The sequence below is a fragment of the Chrysemys picta genome, chromosome 4 (assembly GCF_011386835.1).
Source record: "Chrysemys picta bellii isolate R12L10 chromosome 4, ASM1138683v2, whole genome shotgun sequence".
NCBI classification, from domain to species: Eukaryota; Metazoa; Chordata; order Testudines; family Emydidae; genus Chrysemys; species Chrysemys picta.
The window spans coordinates 16,905,857-16,920,748 of NC_088794.1; the positions used below are offsets into that span (position 1 = coordinate 16,905,857).

The window sequence follows — 14,892 nt, forward strand, 5'->3', positions numbered from 1 at the left end:
ATTATGTCATTTATTCTTTCTAGGCCTGGCATGAGACAAATCAGAATGATACTGTTATGATCTATGACCAGTGGATCATAGTGTTCTACTGGGTTGTCTTGTCCAATAAAAAGCATATTGGTCCATATTAACTCTTCATTTGACTCCTGCATGGGAGGGCTGGCAGGGCATTAGGAGGCTGCAGATGGATGTGACGCAGAGCTGTGCTCTGTGGGCGCTCCTTCCAGGTTGCTGCAGAGAGCGGGAGGAGCGGGCACAAGTGGAACTGCAACAGCATGGCTTCCACCGATTTTTCCACCGTGCTAGCCTTGGCAAATCTACTGCCGATCCGCAGCCCGGACAGTGGGATTCTGACCCATGGAAGGCTCCGCTGCGCTAAGCAATACGTTCTTGGTCTGGTGGAGGGAATAGGACTTTTATTTGGTGGGGGGATAATGCTATACAAGCTAAATACTCCATTTAACAAGGTTTTAATATGGCTCTGATCATTCAAAAGCTGCTTTCCTGTTTAAAATTGACCTTCCCTAACAAAAATTGACATGAATTGAAACCACTAGCCATATTAAACCACTTGGCAGAGCAAGGGTTAATCATGCAGTAACATGGGTTCAGTGCAGCAGTTACGCATAAGAGAAATTGCTTTGAATGTGACTGCAACACTTGCGTAGCAACCACTTTTCGAATATCTCCACCATTTCAAAAAAATCTTCCCACCACTTCTGCCTGACAGTACCAAACTTTATTCAGTTCTCTCCGTGTTTTTTTAAAAAATATATATTTTAAAATATTTCTTAAAAAAACTAGTGACTGGCCAAACCAAACCCTTGTCTGTTACTCAGTTAAAAAAATCTGCATCTCAATCTTTCTGCCCAGTTAGATATTTCCAAGGTAAATATGTGTGGGTACGCTGGCATCTTGGAGACTAACTTTCACTTGCACAGGAGTTCAAACTGCTGGTCTATTTGGAACAGAAATGCTGTCTCTCCTGTTATTACGTTAGGATAGAATGGGACAAAAAGCCCTACAACCTTTGCTTGTGGGAGGTCTCATGGGCTTCCAGGATTACTACTATGAGTAAGGTTTGCAGGATCAGAGCTCTATGTTGTTTTAGTTCATTAGCTATATCACAGTAGTAGGGCAATGAACATAAGTGTAGGGTGCTGTCAGGGCTGTAATAATTAAGGGCATGCTTTCTTGTTTTTATTCAGTTCCTGCTCAAGAAAAACTTCCACTGGAAACTTTTGAACTAAGTGGGAAGATTGTTACAGCCTGCTCCTGTCCTGTCAATAGACAATGCTGGAGTATGGAACGCTGTCTGTCGCCTTTCACCAGCATTAAGTTCACTGAAACAAAAATAATAATGGCTAGCCTATCTCTGACTTTTCACGTTCAGCCTAGGTTGATGAGACTGCTCACTAAGAGAGGCATGGTGAACTAATAATTGTAGCAGAGAAGACCAGGAGTTGGGTCACATAGTGGTTGAGTGAGGCAGAGGGGGACAGAGTGCCACACTGAGTGGGCATGAGTTACACATCTCCTCACATGGAAATCTCAACCCAAGCTTCAGAAGTTCACCCAGTTCAATTCTCTCTATGTGCTACCGCTTGTTACACCAGATCCCCAGGTCCTGTGCCTGGCTCTACTATTAACTCATTATATTACCTTGTGTGTAATTCACATTTCCTCAGTGTCTTAGTCTCCCCCCTGTAAAATGTGGGTATTTCCTCTCAGAGGTGTTGAGAAAATTAGGGTCTGATCCTCAATTAACACTATTTCTGGGAATGGATGGAGAGTGGCACGCTTAAAACCACCTTTGTCCCTGTATTCTGGGATCATTGTAAGTAGCCTCAGGGCTACTTAGACATACACTCTGCTTTCCATGGCCCCCCCGTGGGAACTGGGAAGAAGAAAATAGCTGTAACATGGTGGACTCTGGTCCTGCCTCCAGTCTGCCATCTACACTGAGCCAGTACAGAGGCTTTATGCCAGCTAAGAAGGTCCCTGTGTAGGGGTGATTCTCGGGGTGGGTTCTGCCCAATTTAAGGCCCCTTCATGCTACCAGAGTATTGCAAAGGGGCCTTAATGTCCATGAAGTCCTTAGGTCCCGAAAGAGGCTGTGTACATGCAGAGCATTATTGGAGCTGGCTGAAAATTGTGAAAAAATACATTTGTGGAAGTTCCACACCCACCCTCTATTTTTCGCTGAAAACTTTTCAGCAGAAATATTCCAGATGGATCTAATTGGTTATTTATTTCTCAGGGAGGGGTGTGTAGATACTGTGTGTGCACACACTCACTTTGTTAGGGTGAATTCTGCCTACACGTAGTTTCTGTTTCCCAGGCAACTGCTAACCTATTGCAGAATCATGAACTGTTCTTATTTTTTATATTTCCTCTTCCCCAGTGCTGCCTGACCTCATGGACATCCTGTATTAGATGCTCAAGCAAGCCACAGACTTTGGAAAGAACCGCATCAGCTATCAGAGATTCCTCTTTTCATGAAAGGAAACTTGGTAAGATACAGGAAAGCATGTAGGCTCTGACACTGAACAGCATCTATATTGAATTGAATTCTGCTTTAAAACAATTGACTGCAAATTCCTACTGACATGGGGTAACGTAAAGGATTATGGCAATTCAACTGAGACTGAAAACAAATGAACCATTACACTTTTCTGTGGCTTCATTGTATTTTTGTAAATGTTAGTCCACGTTGTTGATGTTCCTCTTCCCCCCTGTCCTGTCCCTTCTCTGACTACTGCGCTGGGTATGGTTTTGATTAATACAATAACTAACTGGAGTTGCTGTTTTGTGAAGTCATTTTGGCTCTGCTCCTTTTCTGTGGCTCCATCATTGGTTGCGGTCAGAGACCTTGGAGCACGAACAGTACAAGACTGATTAAAGTGCCCTCTAATCTTTAGTGTGTGAGTGTGCAGCTTCTGTGTTCTTAAAAAGCTTGAGCCCATATTTCATTCAACGTGGTTTCCCCTCTCAGATTTCAGATGCAAGATTTAATGAGGTAACGAAAGGGCTTCAACAATGCTCCAGCACTTAAGAATGTAAGAAATAATTCTTGACCTTAACACATTTTGTGGGAGAGAGATTTCTTTAGATGAAAGCCTTGGAGTGAAGGCAAAGATTTGCAGACATTGAATTACTTAGACATCTAAATTAGAACATGGTCTCAAGCCAACATGCAAATCTTACTTATAATTCCTCTTTTCATTTTCCTGTCCTCATCTGTTTGTTCACAAGGATTGTTCTGATATGATCTCTTCCTGCTCCTGCTGCTCCTCCTCCTCCTTTTTTGTCTTCTAATATTTCTGTTCCCCTCACACTTTTAGGTGCAGTTTGACAAAGGGACACAATATGTAAAACTAACAAGGATGCATAGAGTTAAGAAACACAAGAAAGGCTGAAGATAAGGTTGCATTTTTGTCTGCTTTCTGAAAAGCCTTGAGATTGATTCTCCCCTGCCTTCCCCTTGTGTCATTATTATTTACTCCGGTGCATAGTGAGACACTATTATTCTAATTACATGCTCTTTGGACATATAAATGACTGCATAAAGTTCATGGCAATAAGAATCAGTCCCCTTGGTTATGATGGGTGAGAAAACACAACTAGTTAAGCATCAAGAACAGGAAGTTTGAGGGCAAAATAAATCGGATGGCATTTAGAAGGGGGTTAGAGGTCATTTTATTGCATGCTGTGGAAATCTGAAATTCCATGTGTCATGATGTTAATCTTCGGTAAATACGCTTTCCCATCATTAGTAGTTCACTAGACTAGTTCCTATTTTAACAACTAGAATGTACTACGTGGTTCCTGCTTTAGAAGACTGTCTTATGATGTACCACTTTGGTGTATCATATTATCAAGTAATTGTTTTCTGAAACGATGACTTGAAAATATCAGGAGGACATAGCTGGTACAAGAGGGGTCTTCTTTTTTGCTTAAATTAAGTGATGGGGAAAGCTTGCAACAGCAACTGGCCATCTTGAAAGAGATGAACAATCTGAAACGAATACTAGTTCATGCTGAGGGAATGGTTGCTAGGTGTGACAGTTAGTAGCTATGAACTTAATGAGACATGAGTAGCGCTGTGGAGGAGGAGGAGGAGGAAGAGAAGGAGAGTTCTTTGGAATAAATGAGTAGGGAAAAAAAAGAGTAATGCCAAGTTTCCAAAGTTTAATGTGACTGTTTCAATTAACTCTTTCTTACTCAGAAAATAGTCAGTGCTCTGCTACAGTACATCGTAATTTCCCTTTCTTCAAGATGTTTTGCTTCTGGTAACAGTAGTTTTTTTTTTTTTTGTCCCCTGCATTTACATATAGAATATATAATTTAGTGTTCATGAAAAGTGCAGAACTGGCAGCCTATCGAAAAGGAGCAGATATAGGCATAAGTTCCTCATCCTCTGGCCCTCAGGATGGATGGCAGCTCCCTTCATCAGTCAGAGGGGAATTCAGTCTTCATGATCCATTCCTATGCTGGGCCTCTCTGCTGAGACTGGGTGTCAGTGAGAGCAGGGTGTAGGGTTGTTTTTGTGATTTTTCAGATCAGATCTCGCAGAGACTATTGGCCTAACTTTTTAAAGTGGCTAGTGATTTTGGGTGCTCCTGTTTTTTCGGTACCCAAACTGAGATGACTTGAAAGGGGCCTGAATTTCAGGAAGTGCTGAGCGCTTGCCCTGTGAAAACCAGGCCCCTTTAAGCTGTCTTAAGTTGGGCACCCAAAAATTCAAGTGACATTTGAAAATGCAGGCTTCTTGTCCTTATCTCGTACTCTGCGGATCCCCATTGGTTTTGATGAGACTATTTGCAGTAGTAAACACTGCACGCAGTGGTTAGTAGAACAGTAAGATTGTATCTGGATTCTGGCTCTAGCTGTCCAGATGAGAATTCCTGTGGTGGTGAGGAAATATCCGCTTGCATAAAGCCAGCAGAACAGGCCCCTGGGCCAGCTGCCCATAGTTGCCGTGGCATAGGGGATGTGTCGGACAAGATGGAGCTCTGCTAATTCTCCAGGGGCATAAATCTGTACCACACACTGGGGCTGGCACAGGTCAGCCCACGGAATCAGGGAGCCATAACAGACTCTCCTGACCCCACCTGTACCAAGCAGAGATTATCAGCAGAAGAGAATCTGTCCCTTGTTCTCTGGGAAAGGGACCTACGCTATTGAATTCATTTTGCAGGGGTTCCTTCAGTTGGTAACTGCTCTCGGTCAAAGCCAGCTGGGCAGGTTCAAATATGCATTTTCCTCAGCAACTTCTGCTTATTTAGAGGTTAACTTAAAACAATCAGTGGTGATCTGATGAGGCAGTCCTAGGTGCATCTGCCCTCACAATTCCTTTGTGGATGCGGAGAATTTGAGATTTGTTTGAAAAATTAATTTGTCTTTTTGGGCAAGTTATTGTGGGATTTTTTTAAAATAAATAGTGTGTGCCTGCCCTCTCTTCATTTGAACATAACTTGAGCAGCCTTTTGAAGATCTTTTACAAAACCTGGCAGTAGAATCGGTGGCCTAGGCCAAGTATAACTGAGGCCCACAGTATGAAACCTCAGCTCACTTTAGAACTGTAGTGCTTGGACTCGTAGGCAGCGTTTGATATTGACCCAGCCTTTTCTCTGGCAGTTTTCTGGATTAGCGGGCAATAATTTTCTGTCAGGCGAGATGCAAATTATTCTTACCGCCTAAAGAACTGATGGCCATAAGTCATACAGCTAATCAACTCGTGTATGAATCATCAATGACGTTATTGATGCAAATTTTCCCCCACTACTGTTGCCATATAAGAAGAAAAACGCTGTACATAGGTGAAAACTGGTGGGTTTTAAACTTTTAGCTATGTGACCATTTTTTGGCCAAGATAGATGCAGGCAAAGTCGCTGAGGATCTCAGCCACAAAAAGTTTTTGCGGTGGACAAATGCACCCCCTTGATGTTTATAGTTACATAAAGGGGGGGGGAGGTAAAAGTGTGAGATGTTTCTCCCATAGCTGCATGAGCTCCTATGGGGTTAACAGGATTAAAGATCAGCAGATGTGACTCAGAGACACAGGGAGCAGCAGGAACCATTTGTACGTGGTCGCTTTTTAACCCTAAAAAAATGCTTTAACGTAACCGATACCAGGTGTAAGGGGTTGAGGGAGAGAGGTTGGTTTCACTGTTAGTGATCCTTCCCAACACAAGAAGCTTTTTTCTGAAAAAAGAGGATGTGTAGCTTTTAAAATTATGATGTTTCAAATGTCTCTTGTTCAGACCCACACCCAGCACTTCCTCTTTTGTTCTGATGTTCAGTCCTCCTGAAAATTCCCTTCAGAGTTATTTTGTGTTGCCATTATTCTGCTTGTGCTCTGAGCTGTTCAGGCCACTGTGGCATGGGTGGCGGGTATCATAGTCTGGGGAAGGCTGCACCTTCCCAAACAGCCAGGCGTGGCCCTGCCCACGCTCTGCTCCCAGGTCCCCCCTCCTCCCCCCGCCACTTCCCGCTCTGGCTCCAGTTCCCCTGTGCCTGGCCCTGGCTCAGGCTGGGGCCGCCTGTGCTGCCCGCCCTCCTGGCACTGTGGGGTGGGGAGACTGGGGCCGCTGGCTGGTGGCCATGGTGGGGGGCTCTGGGCTCCAGCAAGGAGGGAGGGGAGGGGTCTCGGGTGGAAGGGGCACAGCTGGGGGCTAACCTCCCATAGCTGGCAGTCCATGTGTCGCCCATACAGTTTGGTTATGTTGTTTAGTCAGGTGGCTCTTCATGCTATGAAGCCTGAGGTGAAGTGGATAAGCCACCCCCCAGTGGGAATGGTGAGGGGCTGCTTCTGTTACTTGATCCTGATTTTACACTAGTGTGAGCTCTGGCTCTGGCTCTGACCAAGTTAACACGGAATCTGTGCACTGGTACAATAAGAGAAGGAAAGACTGAAACTGGAGGAGGAGCCTAACTCCCCTTAGCTGAAACTAGCTGCTGCCTATCCAGGGAAGCTGGTTTTTTGTTCCCTCTTTTGGTTGCAGCAGCTTTGAATAGCTGGCATAACATCAAATAGAAGTTGGCTGAACGGGTCAACAAATGAGGATGAAACCTTTAAAATGTAGAAGTTCTGCAAGCTACAGTGTGTGTGGAGATAAAATAGATAAGAATAGTTATAATAGAGATAAAAGTTACAAGAATTCAGGTTCCAGGATTGGTCAGTGAGGGTGATCAGAGAGATCTGAATAAATCACCACTGAACAGTTTAATAAAGCAAATAATAATTGAGTCAGTGCCATGGAAGCCACTTCTAGTGCTATTGTTTGTTTAATAAAATAACTTCCCTTTCAGCAGGGGGTTGGCTGGAACTAGGAATATGATTTGCATGTCATGACGCATTGCAACAGTTTGGGGCTTTCCATTTCTCTTCACAACATAGGTTCACTGGTTCAGCGTCAGATCCACTGTTTGTCTCCTTGCCCACTTCCTGTTTGTCTCTTGGGGCTGTAAGTGTTGAATATTGCAAGAACTCAAATATTTAATGCACAGTTCTTCTCTTTTGTTGTTTTGAAGCTTGCTACTTTCCTTGGAAAATCAGGGTTTAAACATGATTTTCTGCTCTAGTGACTGTCGGTATGTATTGGTGCTTTGCAAACATAGAATGTAGGAAAACGAAAACCTTGCTGCCAGGAGCTTTGCATTCAAAGACAAATCTTATCTCTACCCGTGTCTGCCTTGTGGAGTTCACAATACTGATTCCTCCATGCCTCCGCTGGCTGTTCACCACCAGCCCAAGTGTCAGCCGAAAAGCTCCTGCAGACTATCTAGTGCTGTCCCTTCCCCAGGGACAGTGTGAGCAACTAGGGAAGTAGCGTCTCTCTGATATATTACAGAGGCAAGAGGATGTTTTCCAGCAGGGTCATTTCAGGGTGTGTGGAGGTTTATGCTATAATTGCCTGATTTGAATTGGGATAGCTCTCACAGACGAGTTGTTCCACACTCCATCTTTCCCCTTTTCCATCCAGCGGAGGTGGTAGGAATTGGGAATTAAAGGTGAGCGATATCACCAGCAGTTCCACAGGAGAGTGCCAACTTGGATCTGTGCCTTAAACCACTCTCTAGCAAGTACTCTCAAATGCAAAGTCCCACAAAGTGTATTTCCTTCCTGCCATATAGGCTCTTTCAGGATAACAGGGAAAATCATTCATATGAACTATCCTTCCTTATCCAAGTGTCTTACTAACACTTGGAGGCCATGCTGCTGAACCGTGAAGTGTCTATTGGGCAGCCTACAAGGATACACAACCATTGAAAATTTCTATGCAGTTATTGCATTTCTCCACCATATTAAGATTACATAACATTGCTAACTACCGCCACTAGAAAACAATTCTGTAGTGTGGCAGGTGGTTTGTGATGTTAAAAATATAACTAACATTCTGGTCAAGTAGCCAAAGCCAGACAAGATACTTATGGGTTCCAGATGTTGGGAAGTAATCCATTTTCGGAAGTTTGTTTACTGTGTGCATGTGTGTATGCAGAGCCACATTTTCAAACACTGTTGCCTAAGTTGCACCTTCAGAATATGTGCATTAACTCTGTGAAAAGTGAATGACTATAATGGGAAATATTTAAACAGTGTTTTAGGTAGCAGAATGTTTTGGAGTTTTGGGAAAAATGCCTGTGATGTGATATATTGATATGATACAATTATTTCACCCACTAAAATTAGGATTCCAGAGACAGAAAGGGCACTCTCCAGTGTGCACTGCTGAAAGTGCACATCATCACTGGTCCATCCAGTCAGCCTCTAGTCTAACCAGCAGACACAGCGTCATCCCTGGAAGACGTCCAAGAGAAGACCATAGCTGGTGGGGATGAAGAGTGCCCACAAGGCGGAACAGAAGCCCTGAAGTCTTCTTGCTCCAAGACACATTTTCTTAGGTAAGCAAACTACAGAAAGTCAAGTCGTCTCCCACACCTGTTTTTGTTTCTAAATCCAGTGTCTGAGTCAAAATAATTGCCGGAAAGCAAAATAAAAATTTGGCGGTGCTGACGTTTGCCTTAGGGTTTTCTTACTCCTTTACAGATCACCTTGAATACGGAATGTGGTTATTTCCTGACAGTTCTGGGGACTAGGCTGTGAGATGTATGGAATCCTGGGTGCTGTGCCCCATTGTCTTTCTGAGTGCAGGGTAACCAAAAAATGCTCCACGACAGCATTCTGCAAAGGTCTGGCTAATTATGGCTGAGATTATTAAACCATAGCACATCCATGCGGTTCTATTACCTGAGCCTCTTATCAACGGAAAACATTACTCAAGCTGTTGCTGAAGAGTGCTTCTTTGCTCCATAGAGATGATCAGTTTGCAGTGATTGATTTAGATTAGGAGTAATGGGAAGAATGTAAAAATTCCATTTCACCAGCAAGGGATCCCAAGGCATTTTGCAGTCACTTCTGGGATGGAAGGCAGCAGACAGAAGGCAGAGAGCTCTCCTGCTGACAAAATAAAACCACTCCCTAGCGAGGGGCAGTAGCTTTGTTGGCGGGAGAGCATCACCCATCAACAAAGCGCTGTCCACACTGGCACTTTTTTCGGTAAAACTTTTGTCAATCGGTCGGGGGAGGGGTGTGTGTTTTTCATACCTCTGACCGACAAAAGTTTTATTGATGTAAGCGGTAGTGTAGTCATAGCCAGATTCTCTGCTTTTTATGTCTGTGTTTAACTGAAACGGCTTTAACTGAAGTATGCTGATTTCTAGTTCATAGCGTCAACATCACTGACCCTTAGTACTGATGGCACAGAAGCTGTATTGGTTTACACCAACTGAAGATTTGGCCCTGTATGTGTGTATGCATGTATCTCCCTATCTGCCTACTCTAGCAGGAGAGAGCCTCTATCTCCGAGCTGGGGGTGCTGTCACTGAAGCAATGGAATGATTCCCCCACACCACTGTCTGAATTTGGCTCTCGCCTTGCTCGAATTTCAGCTTGACAAAACAAAATGGCTGCTAGTTCAGCTGAATGCTTTTTGAATAATACATCTTGTCATCTGTAGCGCATGAATCACAGTCGCTTCCTATTAACACAGTCATTTTTCAGAGAATGAAACTGGAATTCCTTTTCTTTTCTGTTCCAAACCACTCTGAGCTGTTTTCTGTCCATGCTTGTCTTCAAATGGACTTTGGCCATTAATTCCTTTCAGCAGAACAAATTGAACGCAGGGCACGCTGAAACACTATGAAATAGCATTAGTCTTCACATATTCCTTGTTGCACTTATAAGAGCTGCTGTAAAACAAAACGAAAACCTCTACTTTAGCTGGCTGCATCTCGTAGAAGAATTCCGATGTGGTCCAATGGTTAGAGGAGGGCACGCAGAGTCAGGACTCTGCCACTTACTTACTGTGTGACCTTGAGAAAATCACTGTGCCTCAATTCATACATCTATAAGATGAGTGATACATACCCACCTCCCAAAGGGGTCACTACATTTAATTAACATTTGTGAAGTGCTGTTATGTGTGAAAGGGGCTATAAAAACCCAACTTGATGGCACTTCTGTGCTTGGACGTTTGGATGTAATGTGATAACCGTGGAACGCCACGTCGGATCGATTGCAAAATTTCAGGGAATGTTCTAGACCTCGATGGGCAGAACCGTATCGATTTTGGTTAAAGTCAGCAGAGGGAAATTGGAGATACATGGAACCCCTAACCTCTGGATAGCAGAGCTAGCCGCTTCAGCCACCTCTGTAATTGTCTACAGATCAGATAACTGGTAGATGGCAGCCATTAACACATTCAAGCATAACACTATCTACCTCTCATTTTAGCTCTGTCTGTCCTCCCAATTCACTTCAAAAATGTTGTCTGAGAAAGAAAAGAAGAATGGATGGGGGAGGGCACACATAACTCCTGGCAGAGGGAGAATGTGGGACCCTGGTATGGGGAGAAGCGGGGTTCACACAGAGCATGGGGAGGACTGGGGTTGCACACAGTCCCTGGCATGGAGTAAAGAATAGGGGACACAGAGCCTGTAGCACGGGGTGGAGGGATTGCAACAAGCCCCTGAAATAGAGGGGGATGGGAGGGCGGCGTGGGTCGGGGAGGATGGAGGGACGCAAGGACCCCCTGGTGTGTGCAGTGAGCTTCACTGACAGAAGCAAAAAAGTGTATGGCCCCCTAGTTATTATGGCTTGCGTTATTTCTGCTGCATCCTTTGTCTGTTTTCTGACACTCTTCATTCCAGCCGAACCAGTAACATTTTTGTTGTATATCAGATGGATATATTGTAGCAAGGATGGATTTGAAATGCATCAGGAAATTAGCTTATAATGATAGTACTTTGCACTTAACATCTTTCTTGTCCAAGAATCAAAAAGTGCTTTATTAAGGTAAGTAAGTATTATCCCTTTTTAAAGATGGGGCAATTGAGGCACCAAGATGTCTTGTATGACCTCGGACAAGTCAGTTTAGAGTTAGTAACAAAACCCAGGTCTTCTGATATGCATTTACCTGCTTTCATTACTAGATCCTGCCTCTTCCTATTATGTAGTTAATATTGTAGATCATTGGTGGCAGGTAGGCAAATTAGTTTGGCTAATCTTATTGTCTTACTCTGAGCAATGGATGGAGTCTGTTCAGTGCTGCCTGGGTAGTTTTTAACTGAAGCCCAGTTAATACAAGTAAGTGTGTGTGTGTGTGTGTGTGTGTGTGTGTGTGTGTGTTTGCGTTTATCCCTGTAGTTCCCTAGCTGAGAGGCACTCAGCAAAGTTTATTAAGTCAAGTTATTTGTAAAATATGTACTTGTTGCATTTGAAACTATTTGTTTAGCTGGAGGCCCTGCTAAATGACTGTACTAATTACCCTGATGTGAAAAAGGAAGAATTACAGCTGATGTGCATGAAATAGCCTGTGCATTACATACCTAGACATGTTTAGTACATGAAAACAAACACAAACCTGTTACCCTCCTTTTAGTATTAATCTGAAGCAGAGGTTCCCAAACTTTTCTTATTGCATACCCCCTTCCAGATCTACTAATTGCCTGCGTTCCCTTACCTGTCTGACTACTGATACTTTGTGTTCTTTGTAGCACTGCCTGTCTTGAGCCATCGGCCTATATTTCACTGTTATGTACGAATAGAGTTATAGTGCGATGTATACAATTGGAAAAAACCAACCCTGACTAAGTTCTGAGCTCAGTTACACTGGACAGTTGCCAGGCCACTGAACCTGCACTGTACGGTGATTGGAGGTGAGGGCTTTGTACGTCAGCGTCTCCTTGTATCGGTGTTCTCATTGACACATCATAAAGTCAATTAACTATCATATTTTATATAACAAATTCCCACCGAGTTTTAAAAGCTTTGTCTGAGTAGTCTATTAGAAAAATGCAATAAATAAAATAATAAACCCACCATTACACAATTTCTCCTTTGTACCCTCCCCCGGAGATGTCTCATGTACCCCCAGGAGTATATGTACCACAGTTTGGGAATCTAAAGCATTGGTTCCATGGAGGTAGAGAGCTGGCTGAAGTATTCAGCTGAGATGTCCAGTGTTTTTAAAGCTATAAAACTAATTAGGTCAACCTTAAGTCAATGGGACTGTTAGCCAAGCATCCACGAGACTATTCTATGTTGTTAGTCTTCTCTCTTAGCTAGTGCCCCAAAAGCCTCCCTTTATTGGATATTTCACTTTCTCAGTGCAGTAATTCTTCAGAAGTCCGCGCAGTTTAGCACCGGGGGGATGGGTAACTCAGCCTGTGTCTATGCTACAAGTGCCACAGCAGTGCAACTGCAGCACAGCAGATGCACTACCTACATTGACGGAAGGATTTGTTATTTTTTTTCGGTCCGTGTAGTTAATCCACCTCTCTGAGAAGGGATAGCTAAATGTAGCTGCATCTACACTGGTGGTTAGAGTGCCCTAAGTACGGCATGTGGAGGCAAAATTTTTCACAGCCCTGAATGATGTAGCTTGGTCAATACAATATTTAAATATGGACCAGGCCTTAGAGTTTGTTATAGGGCTCCTAACCCATTGTCTTCCAGATGAACCTGTTTCAATCCATTTCAGTTTGATGGTTATTGAAAGCTCTTTCCATTAGATGGATGCTTGCAGCCCATATTACATTATTTGGTGTCCTCCATCTGCCAGTATCCCTGTCACAAAAAACACCAACATAATGGGCAGTCTCAGCACAGGCCAAGGACTGAGTGGATTGTGGAGACTGAATTAGTCACTTGTTCCCAGGTTCAAGTGCAAGGTGGAGCAGGATGGAGGCTGCCCAGGCTGCACCTGGTTTGAATAAAGTACTCAACCTTAAGTAGTTCTCATCAGCATAAAATAACTTTAGGGGGTAAAAAAATAAATAGAATCACTCACAAGTGATTGGTGTTAAACTGAACAGTCAGGTAGCAAGGTTAAAAGTTATTTCTTTCCAGAGAAAGTGGTTGCAAGGTAAAAGTGTGAATTCCTAAACAAAGCAGTAGCTTTCACTTCACCTTTCTAGTGGTTTAATGTTCCCATGACTTATGAACAGTGCGTATAATTGTTGTTTCATAACCTCTTCTGGGTCTGTCTGACCTGAAGTGAAAAATGATGTAGTACAGCTTAGTTGCTGCAAATCATTTTACATGGTAACATAATTTACATACATGATAAGAGTCCAGGAAGTCAGCATTGCCCAGTCTGCGTTGACACTTTTCATGACCTTCAAAGACCTTGAGTGGAGAGAGGGAAGAGGGAGTGGAGAAACAGAAAAGGTGAGGGGTTGTTTTGTCTTTTAAAGTAAAAAGTGGAGCCCTTTACTAATAAACACAACTTACAAAATCAAATAGACCATTTTTAGAGTGTTTCTTTAAACACCATCTGTTTGAGAAACACTTATTTTAAATGTAGCCCACAAGCTTCTTTTTTAACATCATCAGTGCTGATAAAGAGCTTGATACAATATCTCTGTGACAATGGGGGCATTTCTTTCTTTTCATACTTACATCTTTAAAGCCAGATAATGTAGCTTGCTGGATATATTGCAGGAAAGGTATTGCACTTGAGCTGCCTAAGAGATCCGAGAGCTAAGTACCTTTTACTTTCTCTCTCTCTCTCCCTCCCCCTTCCCCCCCCCCGGTCCACCAACTTCCTCTTCCACGTATTGCCGTTAAGACCAGCTCATCAAGTTTTCCCTCATCCCTATAATTCCCAATGTCTTGTTTGCATGTGTTTGCCATGTCGTACTTGAACTGTAAATTAAGCTGGGCAGTAAATATGTGGGCTTAATTCTGATAGTTAAAGCCTTATATGGCAGCCTGGGGTTGAACTCACCCTGCTAATGTGAGTTAAAAGCTAAGATGCCGTGTCTTCACAGCTGTTTTAACCTGAGGTAAGAACATACCATTTTTGTATGTAGACACACTGTGTGTAGTACAGCACCACTGAACTGCCGCTACCTTAGAAAACTACCTTCAGAATGCTGCACAATATTGGTAGGATGACAAATTCTGGCCAGGGCATCAAGGCAAAATACCACTCTTCTGAAAATTGCCATGGCAGCTTCTAATGTCCATGAAGAACAGACAGCTTCTCTTCTTAAAGGGCTTGTCTACACTTAAAATGCTGCAGTGGTGCTGCTGTAGCACTTTAGTGAAGATGCTACCTATCCCGATGGGAGGGCTTCTCCCATTGGTGTAGATACTCCATCTCCCCAAGAGGCTGTGACTGTATCAGTGGAGGAAGCCCTCCCGCTGTCTACACTGGGAGTAAGGCGGCTATAATTGCGTTGCTCGGGGGTGTGGAAAATCCACTCTCCGAAGCGAAGTAGTTATACCAACATAAATTGCGAGTCTAGACCGAGCCAAATTACATATGAAAGACAGCTAATTGCATGGATCTCAATTTATTTACCTAAGAAGGAACATGGACT

General features: G+C 43.4%; 2 long non-coding RNA genes across 5 annotated transcripts in view; one reads left to right on the forward strand and one right to left on the reverse strand.

Moving 5' to 3' along the window:
• The window catches only part of LOC101936424 (uncharacterized), a 62,264-nt gene that overhangs the window by 27,886 nt on the left and 19,486 nt on the right, over nucleotides 1-14,892 (forward strand). For all 4 annotated transcript variants that reach the window (XR_010600936.1, XR_509981.3, XR_010600935.1 and 1 more), the window contains 2 exons: nucleotides 2,405-2,513; nucleotides 8,696-8,907. This is a non-coding gene — a long non-coding RNA (uncharacterized LOC101936424). The remainder of the gene's footprint in view (nucleotides 1-2,404; nucleotides 2,514-8,695; nucleotides 8,908-14,892) is intronic.
• Nucleotides 12-14,078, reverse strand: LOC112061736 (uncharacterized). Its single transcript, XR_002890361.3, has 3 exons — nucleotides 13,967-14,078; nucleotides 13,628-13,693; nucleotides 12-395 (listed from the first exon to the last, which is right to left on the reverse strand). It is a non-coding gene; the product is annotated as an uncharacterized LOC112061736 (long non-coding RNA).